This window comes from Rhinatrema bivittatum, chromosome 6 (genome assembly GCF_901001135.1).
Source record: "Rhinatrema bivittatum chromosome 6, aRhiBiv1.1, whole genome shotgun sequence".
Classification (NCBI taxonomy): domain Eukaryota; kingdom Metazoa; phylum Chordata; class Amphibia; order Gymnophiona; family Rhinatrematidae; genus Rhinatrema; species Rhinatrema bivittatum.
Genome location: NC_042620.1, coordinates 318,051,521 through 318,068,197, shown reverse-complemented (window position 1 = coordinate 318,068,197; position 16,677 = coordinate 318,051,521). Strand labels below are relative to the sequence as shown.

The 16,677-nt window shown below is 44.7% G+C and overlaps 1 long non-coding RNA gene across 1 annotated transcript; it reads left to right on the top strand.

The window, feature by feature from the left end:
• The first annotated feature begins 2,005 nt into the window (after positions 1-2,005).
• On the top strand, positions 2,006-8,508 carry LOC115094468. Its single transcript, XR_003857561.1, has 2 exons — positions 2,006-2,162; positions 8,047-8,508. It is a non-coding gene; the product is annotated as an uncharacterized LOC115094468 (long non-coding RNA).
• The last annotated feature ends 8,169 nt before the right edge of the window (positions 8,509-16,677 follow it).

Below are 16,677 nucleotides of genomic sequence, written 5' to 3'. Positions count from 1 at the left end.
TCATCTTGAGTATCGTGTGCAGTTCTGGTCACCACATCTCAAAAAAGATAGCAGAAAAGGTACAGAGGAGGGCAACCAAAATGATAAAGGAAGTGGAACAGTTCCCCTTTGAAGAAAGGCTAAAGAGGTTAGGACTCTTCAGCTTGGAGAAGAGACGCCTGACTGGAGATATGCTTGAGGTCCATAAAATAATGCACTAAATTCTGGAAGGAAGCTCCAAAACTATACCATTAATTGGACAGGGTTAGGATTAAGAGAATCAACCCTAAATTAATTGGAAGCTTAAAGTTGCAGATTAAGTTTAAAAAACTAAAGCTATAAATGGACTGTAAAGATCTAGAACTTGTAACTGAACATTTTCATCAACTTCCATCATTAATTAGTAAAAGTTAAATTGGCAACCAGATCAGCTTCCAGTGTGATTATTATTGCTGTATACAAAAGATGTTAATGTTGAATTGACTAATGGACCACGCTCAGGACCTAGGAAGTAATCTTGTCTCCTCCTCTTCCTGTTCAGGAAACCTTGAACATCAGATAGGATTAACATCAGGAGAGGACTTTAACTACTTAAACCTTGTTTGAGGTGTGGTGTTTGGAGTCCTGAGAGGGGACACCAGCCCAGCGGTTACACACACACACACAGACACACACACACACACACACACACACACACAGACACACACACATCTCCTCCCTCACACAAAATGCCACCTCTTAACCCCCAGGCACAGGCCTAGTGTGCCCACTGAAAGATCCAGACCTGTCTAATAGAGATGAGAGCAGTGATATTTAACCTTCTTGAATTATGGGTAGGACTGTGGATGCTTTCTGACTGACAGAGTACCTCCTAGTCTTATACCTATAGCCTGGATCTATTTTGGAAAATCACCGGCCCTCATTTCTGTTCACCAGGAATAGAAAAATCCCATTAGCCAGAGCAACTGTCAATCAAAAGGACCACCCCTTCCATCTTGGATCTTTCTGTCCACTCACAGTTGCCATCTTTGAAAGTCAACTGCCTGAGAAGAAATAAGACCCATTTCTTTTTCTTTCACATTTTCTTTGGTATTTTAACTGTTTCTCTTTTAAACTTATGGTAGCAAGGGACTGGTGGGAAGTAGAAACCACTGAACCTGTGTAATTAAAGCTTCTGTTGTGGAGCGCGTTTATAGAAACAGAGAATCTGATGGCAGATAAAGAGTGTAAGGCCCATCTTGTCTGCCCAGTTTACTTCCTGTTGCAGAACAACAGACCTCGGTAGATCTCTGGCTTTCCCTTTACTTTTTCACAGCTCAGACTCCTCTGTGCTTCTCCCAGGCCTTCTTGAATTCTGTTAACTGTTTTTGCCTCCACCACTATCGATCCTTAGGAAGCCGTTCAGTGCATCCACCATCCTTTCCATGAAGAAATATTTCCTGATGGCACTCCTGAGTCTATCCCACCTCGGAGCCTCATATTGTGGCCTCTTTTTTCCTCTCCGCTGCACTAAGACTTTTCTCCTTTCCGCTGCACTATAAGCTGTTTCTCGTCTCCTCTGAAGGCAGGTTGTAGACCTTGTTCAAACATTAAACCAGTTTGAATGGAATTAATGAATGCATTGACTTTACTTGATGTGTCACTAAATGTGGCTTGTGCTGCACACAAAATAACCAAAATTATATTTTGTTTTACCAATACAAATTTGGTTTGATTTTTCTAGAAGCATGATTTCATGGACTGCATGTTTATATGTGGAAGACTAAAGGGAGCTTATTCCACACTGTTGTGTCCAATCCCGCGCCCTGTTTGATAAGTGATTGTATATTCTACTGCAGAGATTCTTTGCATTCACTTGTTAGACATGTTAAACTTTGCATTTTTTTTAAAAATTGAATTGGCCAAGACGCCATTGGAAAGACATGCAGCTTCATTTCACAATTTTGACATTTTGTCACTTCATATCCAGATATTTCCTGCCAGTGGACCACAGACTTATCTTCCTCATTTTCGGCTTCCTCTTGAATGACTGCAGGCGCCTTCATAACCAGCGCTCTTCCTCCGGTGGGCACTCTCCTCGGCTGCTGCTGTTCCCTGGGGGCGCCTGCCCTCTTCCCTGGGGCCGAGCCTGGCTGGGAATCCCTCATCGTTCCTGGATCAGCACGTGGGTCTTCATGCAGCAGGTAATGTACAGCGGCGGCGCAGGGCAGGAAATCTCACCTTATCACTTCTAGGGCGTTTTCTTGTACCGTTTTCTGGATTTCAGGAATTGATGTGCTGTGGTTTCCCAGCAGCTGGCTGGAGTTTTGTAACGGTGCTGGAGAATTAAGCTGGCTGGGGACAGGCTCCTTTCAGGGCGTGGATCAGTAGTTTTAGAAAACTGTGGTCAGGTTCGCAAGCACCTGAAAATGAGAAGTTTGCTTTTGCGGAGAAGATGTCTCTGGCATGATTCTCCCACCCACCCCCATCTCTTGATTCTTCCTGCTCACTGAGCACAGTACAGTGCAGAAACTTAAGAAAGGCGCCGGACCAGGGAGAGGCTCATTGTCCGTTTCTGTTCTCAGAGAAGTCCTGGTAAGATACATGGAAGCAAGCTCCCAGGACAGGGTGAATGGGGGAGGGGGGAAACAGACAAGGTAAAAGGGGGATGGGAAGCCCCAAAGGATGTGTGGGTGTGAAACACAGGATCCTGTACAAAGTCCCAAGAGTAAGAGCTCTCCCGTGAGGCTCTCCAGAATCAAACTGCAGAATTCTGGCTCCTCATTTCTCCTCTTTGTAATACTGTAATGTCTTGCTCCCCAAAACTTGCTAAAGGCGTCATAAAGATACGACAGTGATATTGTTAATAGCCTCATAAAGGTAGGTACAGGGTAACTTACTGAAATTCATTCACCATCTTTTCCTATTTAGGTTTACCAGAGCTGCCAAGTGACCCAGTTTCTGGAGGAAAATTGGAGGCTGGTCCTGGCTTTTTAATTGCCATCCCAGGGCATCCTGGTAGCTGTAGTCCTGTGTCTCCCCTTTGCCATCAGCACTACAGGTGCCAGAATGCATCTGGCGGGAGTTATGAATGTCAGGACTGCAGAAACTGGGTCACCAGGCAGAGGTTGAGCCGGTCCTGCTTTTACTCCTCATGCATCCCTGCAGTTGCAATTCTGAGCTCCCTAAGAAGAGCAGGACGACATTTCCCTACATGCACTTGGATGGGAGTGAAAAGTAGGCCTGGCTCGGCCTGTCCTTGATGACCTTGTGCCTATTAGTGTTGGTTCCATGTTATTTAAAATTGCAAATCCAGTCCTGGCTTTTACCATACTACATAACAGGCTTTTTCTAAGAGCATCAGGCCTGTATGATTTGGGATCAGTTTGTTTTTTAAGGGGATCTGTGCTCCCTACAAAAAGCACTGTAAACATCTCATGCTTTCAGAGATGAGGTAAGCTCGTGTGCTTCACTTATTAGCTTATTTGGATGCATAGAAAGAAAGGTCACCAAGCAAGCCAACACTGAGACTTTTTTTATTGGTCTAAACTCATAGGTTTGCAATTTTCATGTGAGAGGTACACTCTTTTCATCAGATAAAAAGTGTCACCTTTCACTTGTTTATTGACTTTTCTTTCTAAAGTTAAACAAGCTTTCTCATTCTGAAAGTTACACAAGTGGCCTGGGGCATGTTGGTAAATGCCAACACCATGGTGCCGCATATCTCTGCTGTATATGCATGTGTGGGCCATTGTGGCTGCACTCCTGCTTTATAATCTGTTTGAAGGTTTCTTTACGTGCATCAGTGTGATGCCTGCATGTGGCTCTGACAAAGCGCTGCCCTTCAGCTGTCTGAGCTGTATTCCTGCTTTATGTGTAGTAGTGTGACTTCTGCATGGGGCCCTGATGAAGATCCTCTTTTCAGCCATCTGTGCTGTATACATATATCAGTGTGACACCTTTATGGAGCTCAGATGAATCCTCTCTTAAGCTGTCTGTGCTGTATTCAAGCTTTACATAAATGAGCGTGATGCCTGCATGAGGCTCTGATGAAGATCTGCTCTTCAGCTATCAGTGCTGTGTTTATGCTTTATCAGTGTATATATATCAGTGTGATGCCCGTGTAGGGATCGGATGATGATCTAGCTTTCAGTGTGAATCCTGCAGGAGGCATTGATGACGATCTGTTTTTCAGCTTTCCATGTTTTTCAATTGCCTTACGTGTATCAGTGTGACACCTGCATGGGGCTCTGAGGAGGAGCCACTTTTCAGCTGTCTGTGCTGTATTCCTGCTTTATGTGTATCAGTGATAATGTGCATGGATCAGCACAGCAGCTCCTGCTTTACTTCTGTCTCTGGAGGAGGAACTTTCAAAACCACTATCTCCCTACGAATAAGGTAAAATGGTAACAAAAAAGATGGGACCTGAAGGATTTTTATTGTGTTACTTAAAAAAAAAAAGTCTGCTGTTGTACCATGAGCCAAATGAACAAGGCTGACTATTCACCTTTAAGGTGGTAGTGCTGTGACATCTCACACATTCCCCCAAAAGCAAATTATTTTAGCAGGGGAGCAGATTCTCCCCAATATTTTAATATTAAACATTTTACAACTTCTTGGGAAAATTGCTGTTTACATGTGGAAGCCCAGGATGAGAATTCCACAGCACATCCCAAGTTGCACTATATCCAAAACAAGGTGCCCAGTGCCAGAGGATAAAGTTTGAATAATAGGGGGTTCTGCTGGACAGGAGTGCGGTGCATTGGCAGAGTTGTAGGTGGGCACCTCTGTAATGGAATAATAGGGGTTGCTGCTGGGAGGCATTAGGTGCATTGGCAGAGCTATATTTGTGTGTATCTCTGTACAGGAATAGCAGTGAGGGGGGGAGGGGAGGGGAATGCTACAGGGCAGGCCTGAGGTGCACTGGTAGACTTATGTGTGTGGGAGTCTCAGTACTGGAATAACAGGGGGTGCCGCAGGACAGGAGTGAGGTGCATTGGCAAAGCTGTGTGTGTAGGGGCTCTCAGTACTGGAATAGCAGGGGGTGCCGCAGGACAGGAGTGAGGTGGATTGGCAAAGCTGTGTGTGTAGGGGCTCTCAGTACTGGAATAGTAGTGGGTGCCACAGGGCAAGAATGAGGTGCATTGGCAGAGTTGTGTGTGAGGGTCTCAATATTTGAGTAGCAGAGAGTGCTGCAGGGCAAGAGTGAAGTGCATTGGCAGAGTTGTGTGTGTAAGGGGGTCTCAGTACTGGAATAGCAGTGGGTGCCACAGGGCAGGAGTGTGCCGTTGTGGTGGAACTGTATAGCCTTATAACACACGCTTTGAAGTACCGAAAAGCATAATATAAAATAAATAAATAAATACCTGACTTGAGCCTATGTTGTTACTCACATCCATGAGCCTTAAAACTTCCCAGTGCTTTATGTGCTGTAACAACCTTCCAAATATGACTGGTACCGAATGCAAAACCCCACCACATGTTCACAGAATTCTGCTGGGGACATTTCTGGTTTCTGCTGGATACTCACACACATGGGTGCCCAGTCCGTGACAGGCACCCCGAAGCTCTCTCTTACTGACACCACTCAGCTTGTTCAAGGGTGCACCTCGTGGTGCCGGGGACCTGGGCAATTGCTCTGTCACCACCCCTGCTCCCCTCCAAACCAGCTCTGATTACCGGAGTTGTATATAAGTGGTGGAAATGCTGGGGTCTCTAACAGCAGGCAGAAGACAGGGCACAGCAATGTCTGGAATTTGGAACTGCAAAGATTGGATCTTGAGTGACAATTCCTCAGTTTTACCTGTTCATGGAGGGGAATGTTTCACAAAATGAATACACGCCATACTCTTTTTCTTCTGCAACAGGCCAGAATGCTGCTTCTACAACCTTGATTTTAAAGTCAGATACTACCCTCAGTTGCTTTTCACAAAACAGCAACCATTTGTCTTGACTAAAGCAGTTAAAAAGCTTTGGACACTCAGCTCTGAATTTTATAGGATGAATCAGAGATGCTGTGCAAGATTGCAACTGCTGTTACTGCTAGCACTGCTAGCACGCCAGTCTCTTGCTTCTGCCAGAATTAGGTAAAACAAATTAAAATGTTTGTTCAGTATTGGCTGGAAAATGTTTGGGGAAAACAGGGCTTGCTTCTGTTTGTAGCAAGAGTGACAGATGTGCTGCGTTTGGGGTGAGGGGGCATGGACACATCCCGTATCTGGGTTTAAAAACGTATCATTTGGTCCAGCCTAGCCCTGTGCAGAGGACCTGGGTGCTTGGGCTTGGTGATTCCTGAACCCTGCAGGGCCTAGGAATGCTCCCAGGGGTGAAGTCCCAGCCTAGGGGAGGGATCCAGGGTTCTGAAGGGAGTGCTGGTCTGTGCTCCCTATTCAGAGCTGTCACTGTGATGGTTTGGCTAAATGTGAGATGGAATAAATGTGTGAGGGAGGTAGGTAGGGGAAAACCCTGGTAAATTGTGAAAGAAGGCTTCTGGCACAAAGCTGAAAGCCCGCAGGGGCAGGAGCAGACTGCTGGGCTAAGAACACCAAACTGGCATTTTTCTGCTCTTTTACAAAATTAGAGTAAACCCCTATCTATGGGAGGGGCCACTCTTAGCTGTGTGCTTTAGAATAGGCATGTATTGTGTAACATACCCTCACCGCCAAAGATTCTCCCAGGGATGGGGAGGAGAGGCTGGAGCAGAAAGTAAAAACATACAAATAAAATATAAAGCGCACAATTTTTTTTCTGCAAGTAATATAAGCAAAATCAGTGCATGCACATTTACACATCTAGATTCTTATACTCTACAAAACGGAAGCACATGGCATTATAGTAAAAAAAAAAAAAAAGAATGTATTAGCATTGGAAAATTTTAAAAAATTAGCTTTTGTAAATTCTAACAGAAAACCACTTACCCTGCTCTATATCTCAGTTCAGTTCACTTCAAGCAAAGTAAAAACTGAGGTTTCAAAATTCCCTTTTAAATTCTGTCCAGAATATTAACATAAATTTTCAGTTTAATCTCACGTGAAGGTTGAGTCCTTTAGAAGAAATTCTCCGCAGTCCAGATGGGTGACAGTTGTTGATACTTGGGAGATCCACATCGTCATCAAATTAAAAGTAAACTCACTCTCTATTCTGAATAAACTCACTGCAAATCTTCTGAAAGTTCCCTGCAACTAAATTAGCATAATACTGACAGTGTGTAAAAAATATTCTTACAACTGTGCAGCAAAATAAAATAAACATTTAAGTAAAAAAAAATTCACTTTCATTTTTTTTTTTCTAAAAAAGCACAACAAAAGGCTTTGCTTGTTTCTGCTGCCAGAATAGAAAAGCAGCAAAAAGAAACTACTTTACTGGTTTTTTTTCCCTCAGTCTGCAACCAAGCTGCAGATACAGTAAACCTCTCCCCTCATGGCTATATCTCCCCCTCCCCCCCCCCCCCCCTCCCCCCCCTCTCTCTCTCTCTCTCTCTCGCTCCTTAAACAAAGACAGCCTTACCTTTTATACTTAATTAAAATGCCCATTAGAAAATCAATCCCCTGCCCCTCTTTGACTCCAGGCAGATATCATCCCATGCTAACTGTGATGCAAAAGCCTACAATTGGTCCTTTTGAATTTTCTGTAGTTTTCCATGGACTAAGATAAGTTAATTATAATAAATTCTAATATCTTCCCCTATCCAGTACTACTGTTCACTTGGTATTTCTGTTGGCCAGTGGATAGCTTTGCCAATAGGACCACATAATTTCCCAAGGGACATCAAGACGATAATAAACATCATAAGGAAGAGTTAATGCCCCTTCCTGTGGCTTTCAAAAAGAACATTTGCCATGTGCATTCTTCTGTAACTAGCAAACGAAAGTGGCTAGGGTTATCTCCTTTGTAATTTAATTACCCTAAGCAGGCAGGGAAAAGAGCAATTTTATAAGCCATTAGCTTACATTAGAGAGGTGAAAGGACAAAGGCACTGGTGTGAGGTGGGAACACAGCAAATTAATGACTGATACTTTTGCTTCTTTTACCAAAAAAACACCTGGGGACACATTTTGCTGATTTAATATTCTTCTCTTCCCTTTTCAGGAGTCATCACTGAGGCTGACTTCTCAACCATGCGTGGCGTTGCGCTCCGTGTATTTGACAAGCTGAATTTGACACTCATGTGTGGTAGAGTGTCAGTTTGTCAAATACTCTATGCGAGGCGCTAATCAGCAGCCACACCTCCCTCGAAGACTCTACAGCTCTCCTCCAGTACTTCCTGCCATCCCATAAAGTGCAGTGACAGAGCACCACCCCTGACCTCATCCTCACTTCTCATGAAGGCTAAAATTCTCTTTTATGTGGACATTCTTTTGAAATGTTTTGAATGTTTGAGAATTGTGAAGTGTTGTTTGGTTTGAGAGTCCAGTTTAATAGCGGAACATGTGTACTAAAATCAGAAATTTGGTGAGAAAGCTAAACGCTGATCATTGATCAATGAAAGTCAGAGAAACCAATTTTGTTGCTCCTCAAAGGGGAATATGATAAAGGACATTTGGAGGGCAATCCTTGTTTAGAAATGACTTTTCTTTCGGAGTCCTGCCAAAACCTTGCATGCACCCGGGCTTTATAACATGTCCCTCATTCCTACCCCATGTCGTGAAGTCCCTCAAGATCAGAGCCTTCCCAAAGCCATCCTTGTGACCTCACACAGAATGTGCCCGGGATGGCTTCTGTGTACACTGAGTGTCCAATGTGTGCAAATTCATCTCATGCGTATTCATTATGGGGTAGATTTTAAAAGGTGCACGCGGGTGTCCATGTGCGCACGCTACCAGGCGCACGCACGTGGATGCGTCGATTTAATAATCCTTGTGCGCATGTGCCCACGGCAAGGGGGGATAGATTTGTGCAAAGCTTGCGCAGCAATGCATTTCGGCCTTCCCCAGTTCCCTCCCAATCTGCTCCAATTAAGGAGCAGACTGGGAAGGAACTTCCCTACATCACCTTCCCTACCCCTTCCCCTCTCCTTCCCACCCCCTAAATGCTAGATTTTTTTTTTTTTTTACCTTGTTTCAGCAACTTATTTCAGCTCCCGAGTCTTTGGGACAGTGAACGATGGTGCTGTCCTGGCCTGCCCCTCCCCACCCCTCTCCGCCCCATGGCCTGCCCTTTTCAGGAAGGCCCGCACTTATGCGTGTACCGGCCTTTACGTGTGTGGCTGGGCCTTTTGAAAATAGGCTCGGCGTGCGCAAGACCCGGCCACGCACATATAGGCCGGATTTTACGCGCGCGGCCTTTTTAAAATCTACCCTTATGGATATTCTGAAAACCTAACTGGTGGTAGGGTCATGAGGACAGGCTTGGGAAGCCCTGCTCAGGATAGTACTGGACTATTGGTTACACTTTAGGGCAGGGGTGGGCAATTCTTGTTCTTGTGAGCCACCAACCAGTCAAGTTTTCAGAATACCCCAAAGTATATGCAGGAGAGACATTTGTATACGCAGGCCTCAATTGTATGCAAATCTCTTTCATGCATATTGTGATGAGCTAGGGCTGTCTAGAGAGTATGTTGTAGGTGTCCAGTAGCCTCAGTCTGAGCTTCTGAAGGTAGTTCTCCTCTGGGTATCATTAGAAACAGCTTGAGTTGCAATAAAAATAAAAAACAAAAAAAGCACTTAAATCCAATCCTAAGCAAATGGGGGGGGGGGGGGGGGGGGGGGGGGACGACACACACACCTGATAGCACAGGGACTTTCTTAGAAATATAAATCAGCCACTTTTAGCATCTGTTCTTTTGCAGCTCTCAGGCTAGTTCAGTAAAAGTTTGCATCAGTCTTTTCTACTTCAGTAATTCCCCCAGTTTTCAGGCTAGCTTAGCCAAAGTCAGACAGCACTTCCAGGACACAGTCCTCAAGCTTACTTAAAAAAATAGTCCAACCTTTGCAGCATAAAGGGGTTTCTCAATATTCAGGCTTATGATGGTATATAAAACACCTAAATAAATAAATAAATAAATAAAATAAATAAACTAGGTCAGCCTTTTCAACACAAATGTTTCACAGTTCTCAGGCTAGCATAGCTTTCCTAACAGCCACTTTTAGGTGTTATCTGTTTGCCACCACCCTACTGTGGCTAAGACTCTCTTAAATTAACTTAGAGTTTCCTGCTTCCCTCTAATAATTTTGCTAGTTGCACAATAAGGGAGCAAACTGAGTCACAACCACCTATTCTCTGTTACCAGTCTGTGCTCTACTGCCAGACTGTTAGTTGTGGGTTGCTGCTCTCTCTCTCTTCAGACTGCCTCCTCTGTCTCCGTAGATTGCTCCAACAGGCTCTGACTCCTGCAGCTCCTCCAGCTATGTGCCTGTAGAAATGAATTCCATTTCCTTCTCTCTTTATTTGTCACTCCAATCTAAAGAGGTACCCCAGACTCCACACTCTCCCTGTCTCAAAGGGATCTACCCCAGATCCCCACTGAATGTTCCACTCTTGATCTGTAATCATGGGAGACGGCATCCACTCATCTTGTTCCTCCCTTCTAGGGTATACAACATCTCTCCTTAATCTAGAACATGCTGCTTTCCTTTGATTGTCCTGTCTCCTTCTTCTGGGGTTGACACCTTATCTTTTCCTTCTCTGTACCCCATCTTATCCTGGGGGCTAGGGGCTACTCCATCACAATATTCATTAGGGGTATCCTGAAAACCCAACGGCTGGCGGCCCTCAAGAACTGGAGTTGTACACGTCTGATTTGGGTGAAATTAAATACAGAAAAAATACAAGGAGAGGGCCACAGTATCTCACAGAGCTCTGAAAGGACCATCCTAGCCAGTCCTAGTTTTACTCCCAGTACATCTATGGGCTTGGTCCACCTAAAGAATTGGACAGGTGCACTGTAAGTAAAAAACCAGGACTGGCGCAACCTGTCCCTTCCGACATGGAGCTCTTTGATTACCATACCACAGCAGACTAAGAAACTCAGCAGTTTTAAGGAGTTTGCATTTCAGATGGCCAGAGGGCACCATGACTGGGGTTTGCAAAAGGTCATATCAGCTAGTTTTCAAGAACAATCATCCTGGCAAAGTAAGTAAAAGGTTTATTGTTTGGGCAAGTTAATGTGCATGCTCGGTTGGAGAAGATGGAGACCCATCTGTGTCTCCAGCCAACAAATCTACGAAGCAAGGTTCCTACTGTTGCTGGAGCCGCTCTTCCAAGCAAGACACTTCTTCATTCCTGCCCATGACTGGAGGGAGGGTCTAACTGATATCAGTAACTGTGGCCTATCTGTTCCCAACAGCAGGCAGCATCTCCCATTCAAGGTAAGATTTCTGGGGCCCTAGAGAGTCTATTCAGTATTTCTATGTCGGTAAATGCTGGATGGGAGATACCCTGTTACCAGCACCTGGGAGCTGCTCGTGATCACTCTGAATCTGCCCTGCTTGTAGTGTCAGTCTTCCTCATTTCTCCAGCACTCAGCTTCCCTGCACCAGCACAAAAAGGAGGTGAAGTAGCCATGATTCAAGCAGGGCAGGTCTACAGTGATCTTAAAAGACACCTTTACCTGAATGTCTGCACCTGTCTGGAGGTACGAAGTACCTCCTGCTCAGGCCTTTCTTTACTACAACACATACAGGTCTGACACGTAATAGCCAGCTGTCAGTTGGGAAATGTCATGGATTTAGTGCCTGCAACTTTGTCTGCTCTCCAATACCTCTTTGTTTAAAGGTTTTGAAATTAAAGGTTGATTTTATTCAATTCTGTTGCTCTATGATTGTGTGCATGCCCTGAAGTTCCCCCTGCGATTGACTGTGGAGACTCTCATAAGTGGTTCTGCATGCAGCACCCTTAGGTACTGACACCTCCATGCACAGCTCTGGCAGTGCACCTCAGTCCTGCCCTATAGCATTCCCTGCTATTCCAATAATGAGACCTCTACATACAGCTTGGCCAATGCACCTCATGCCTGCCCTGAGTATCCCCTGCTATTCCAGTATTGAGACTCACCCCCACCCAAACAGCTCTGCCAATGCACCTCATTCCTGCTTTGAGTATCCCCTGCTATTCCAGTATTGAGACTCACCCCCACCCAAACGGCTCTGCCAATGCACCTCATGCCTGCCCTGAGTATCCCCTGCTATTCCAGTATTGAGACTCACCCCCACCCAAACGGCTCTGCCAATGCACCTCATTCCTGCCCTGAGTATCCCCTGCTATTCCAGTATTGAGACTCACCCCCACCCATACAGCTCTGCCAATGCACCTCATTCCTGCCCTGCTTTACAAGCTGACTGGTCCATAATATAGTTACGGAAACCTCTGGCCCTTTTTAAAATTGCTATCTTCCCCTCCTCAATATCTCATCCAGACAAGGCCTGAGAGTTTGATCCTCAGACATTTTCCCTTCCACCCTCTTCCTCAAAGTCAGTGTACTGCATTGTCTCTCCATTCTTCTCGCAGGCTTCCAGTTCTAGAGCCAGTTCCAGGGAACACAGTTATTTCCCAGTCATTGCATTTATAAAACAAGGAGAGACGGCATCACCGTTAACCTTCTATCCCTGGCAAACACCCTGAGCCCAGCCTGACAGCAGGAAGGCTGTATCTCTAAACAGCCAGGAAACATGGGGTGGCCCGGGCTAGTCCTGCTCTGATCTATGTGTGAGAGTAAAGCGTGGAGCCACACAAAGACGATAATGTGACCGTCACAGGAGAACAAAAAATGATTCAGATCAGCAACACAGATGCGGTGTAAGGGATATAGCAAGAGACTACTGTCCCAAAAAGAGACAGCCAGTTTAACTGCATGTTGAAATAATCCTTTTAATTGAGCGACACTTGAAAATAAAGGGGGAAAAAAAACAATTTTTCCATTTGCCTCCCTAACCATCTACTGCAGTCACTCTTTGGACCACACTCTAGAAAATCAAATCTTTCCTTGTGTAGCTTTGAACTTCCCTTCCTGAATGCTTAAACTACTACTGCTACTTAACATTTCTATAGCGCTATTCGACATACATAGTGCTCTATAAACAACACATAACAGACAGTGCCTGCTCAATACAGCTTACAATCTAATCAAGACAAACATAAAGGTCAAGAGACAAAGATAAAAATTACTTAATGAAGCTGAAGGGGGACAACCAGGCTTAAGATTTAAAATCAGCCCCCAAAAGGTGGGTTTTTAGATGGGATTTAAACCTCCCTGTCCACAGTGTTGGACTGTCATTTTTTAAAATCTTCTATTACATATGAAGCGGGTGTGCTCTAGTTGTATGGCACATTCAGGTTCTGTGCTAGACATTTTTTTGGTTCTTGTTCTTGTCTTTTTCTGGCTGTGCAGGTGTACATAATAAATATTGGTTAACATCTGCTGGCTCCTTCTAATATTTTGCATCTTTCTAGCCTCCCCAATGCTTCATTCTAGATGATAAGATCAGACTAAAGTATCAGCTCTGTGGTACCCATCATTCAAACCTATCTGCATGGGCGGGGTCTGCCCTGGGGTTTTTAAACTTCTGGTTTTCTGGTCAAATATGAAAAACAGGAAATTACATCACAGAACCGTTGGCTGCCCTTGGCTTTTCCTGTTGAGCTTTCTCTGCCAATAAATGTGAAGGTGAAACCAAGTTCATGGAGTGGAGTCTGAGTTTTGGATTAGGCTGGAGTTTTATGTTTGGGATCGCAGCCCCTGATGGCTGAAAGCAACCAGTTTATTGTTTTTATATAAATTATAAAACTGGTTAAACATTGTCAATAGTCATTCTACCAGCTACCAAACATCAAGTTTTGGGCCAGGAATAGGGGAATTTCACCCAGCTCAACCTGACGGGGCACATAAAATGATGGGGGTGGGAATTCCCTATTGTGTAAGGGTCCTTAAAATTGGTCATGCAGGTGGTGAAATGGACCTTGATGGTGACAGCATGATTTAAAACAACGCTGTTTCCCTTTTTTTTCACTGTTAGGACAGGGAGGACCTCCTTTCCCTCATCTCCATGGCTCTGACCACATCCATTCTTATAGGCTGGCTAAGTAAATGGAGCACATAAATCACAAATGATGTAATAAAAGATATCTCATGCATTAAATTCATAAATCTTTATTTAACATAGATTATTCACCTATACGAAATTGTATCTTAACAGTTTCACAATCATTAATAAAAAAAACCTCACCATTCAATCACAGATACCACAAACACAAACACACAGTCATATCTCCAATGTCATACACACACACCACACATCATACAACATTAAAATATCATCAAAATTATTCCCAACATGATTCGCTATACAATAGCTCCTTCAGGAGTACAAAATACAAAGTAGATCTGTGCAAAAAAGTCCACTTAATGCAACAAATTGTTCACTCTTCCAACCGGTTGAATATATTTTGAATCCTTAAATGGAATAACCATCTTTATAAAACTAAGCAAAGTTTCACTGAAGAGCTTGAGGCATCATATAACATGGGATCAACAATCTCTCAAAAAGGACCCCTCTCAGAGACAAATCATCAATCTACACGTCTCAAAACATTTTTCAATAGCGATCAATCCCTTCATCAATAATAGAAGGATTTTTTTCTTCTTCTTAAATCGCACTGCCAGGACAAACATCCAACTTGACTTTCACCAGAAAGTAGCAGATCAACCAACAAGTTAAAATGCTCTTCAGCAGCTTTCCACAGAAACATATTAGTAGTGTTCTCCCAAACTCGAGAGAAGCCCAAATGCAATGAAATTCATCAATGGCTAAACTGCCATCATTACCAAAGTTGAATGATATATTATTTTGCCATATGTTTATACTGTATATAAATAAATGGAGCAGACATAATGTATCCAAATACCACAAAACACCAACTTTATTATCTGGGGTATACAGCCAGCCAAAACTGTATACAGGGATGAGAATGCTTTACATAGACTGTAAATGAATAATGTCAAAGAATCACGGACCTGCAAACAGTTAGCTCTCCATACATAGATGTAAGTGGAGTCATGGAAATGTCTTCTGAATAGTACAAGTTCTTGACCCGTACAGCTAGCATAGTCCCTCACATTCCCTTACTTAACTTATCCAGCCCTATGGAAGGCCAGGTTTTTCTACATCACCTACCCATACCAAAATTCTCATGCAATGGGGACCCAATGCCTTCCCATTGAGCAGGAGTTACTCACATATCCTTTTGACACAGACCCGGATCCCTTATCTATTTCCATTCTCCCAGAACAGTCTCCCCAGAACATTGCATCTCAAGGACATTTATGGGGCACTCCTCTATTTGACTCACCCCTCTCTTGAACTTCTGCTCTTCACTGTTAGAGTAATTCCTTTGGAGGAGGAATAAATACGGCGCCATTTTGTATTGCAAAATGGCGCCGGCCGTACGGCCATATTGCCGTATTGCAAAATGGCGCTGGCTGTATGGCCGTACGGCCGGTGCCATTTTGCAATACGGCAAATACGATTCGAGTGCAGGAGGTCGCTTCCGGACCCCCGCTGGACTTTTGGCAAGTCTTGTGGGGGTCAGGAGGCCCCCCTAAGCTGGCCAAAAGTCCCTGGGGGTCCAGCGGGGGTCCGGGAGCGATCTCTTGTGCTCGTGACGTTGGGGGACAGGAACCAAAATGGCGCCGGCGCCATTTCTATTAACGCACCCGTGGCCCGAGTGTGGAAGATCACACCGGCACCCCCCCCACTGGACCCCAGGTAATTTAAGACATTTTGGGGGGGTTCAGGAGGGTGGGGGATTTATTTTAAAGGGTCGGGGTGGGTTTTAGGGTTGTTTTAGTGTGCCGGTTTTCCCGCCCTCCCCCGATTTACGATTTACACGATTTTAAACAAAACAAAACCGCAACGATCCGATTCCCTCCCCCCCCCAGCCAAAATCGATCGTTAAGACAATCGATCACACAATTCACATCTCTAGTATTTAATGGATAATGGGAAGGCGCCATTTTGTATTGCAAAATGGCGCCGGCCGTATGGCCATATTGCCGTATTGCTATATGGCGCTGGCCGTATGGCCGTATGGCCGGCGCCATTTTGCAATACGGCAAATACGATTCGAGTGCAGGAGGTCACTTCCGGACCCCCGCTGGACTTTTGGCAAGTCTTGTGGGGGTCAGGAGGCCCCCCCAAGCTGGCCAAAAGTCCCTAGGGGTCCAGCGGGGGTCCAGGAGCGATCTCCTGCGCTCGTGACGTCGGGGGACAGGAACCAAAATGGCGCCGGCGCTACCTTTGACCTGTCAGGGCAAAGGTAGCGCCGGCGCCATTTCTATTAACGCACCCGTGGCCCAAGAGTGGAAGATCACACCGGGACCCCGCCACTGGACCCCAGGTAATTTAAGACATTTTGGGGGGGGTTCGGGCGGGTGGGGGATTTATTTTAAAGGGTCGGGGTGGGTTTTAGGGTTGTTTTAGTGTGCCGGTTTTCCCGCCCTCCCCCTTTCCCTCCCCCTTCCCCCGATTTACGATTTTTGACGATAAATCGGGGGAATTCCTATTGTATATCGCCTCTAACGATTTTTGACGATTTAAAATATATCGGACGATATTTTAAATCGTCAAAAAACGATTCACATCCCTATTAAATAGACTACGGTATCACTCATATAAACGCCATCCAGTGATTGTTTTTGGGTACTACACCACAAATCTAAAGAACATTTATTTTCAACAGGGTCAACAATAAACATAGGGTGGACTCCCCCACCCAGAATCTCTTGTA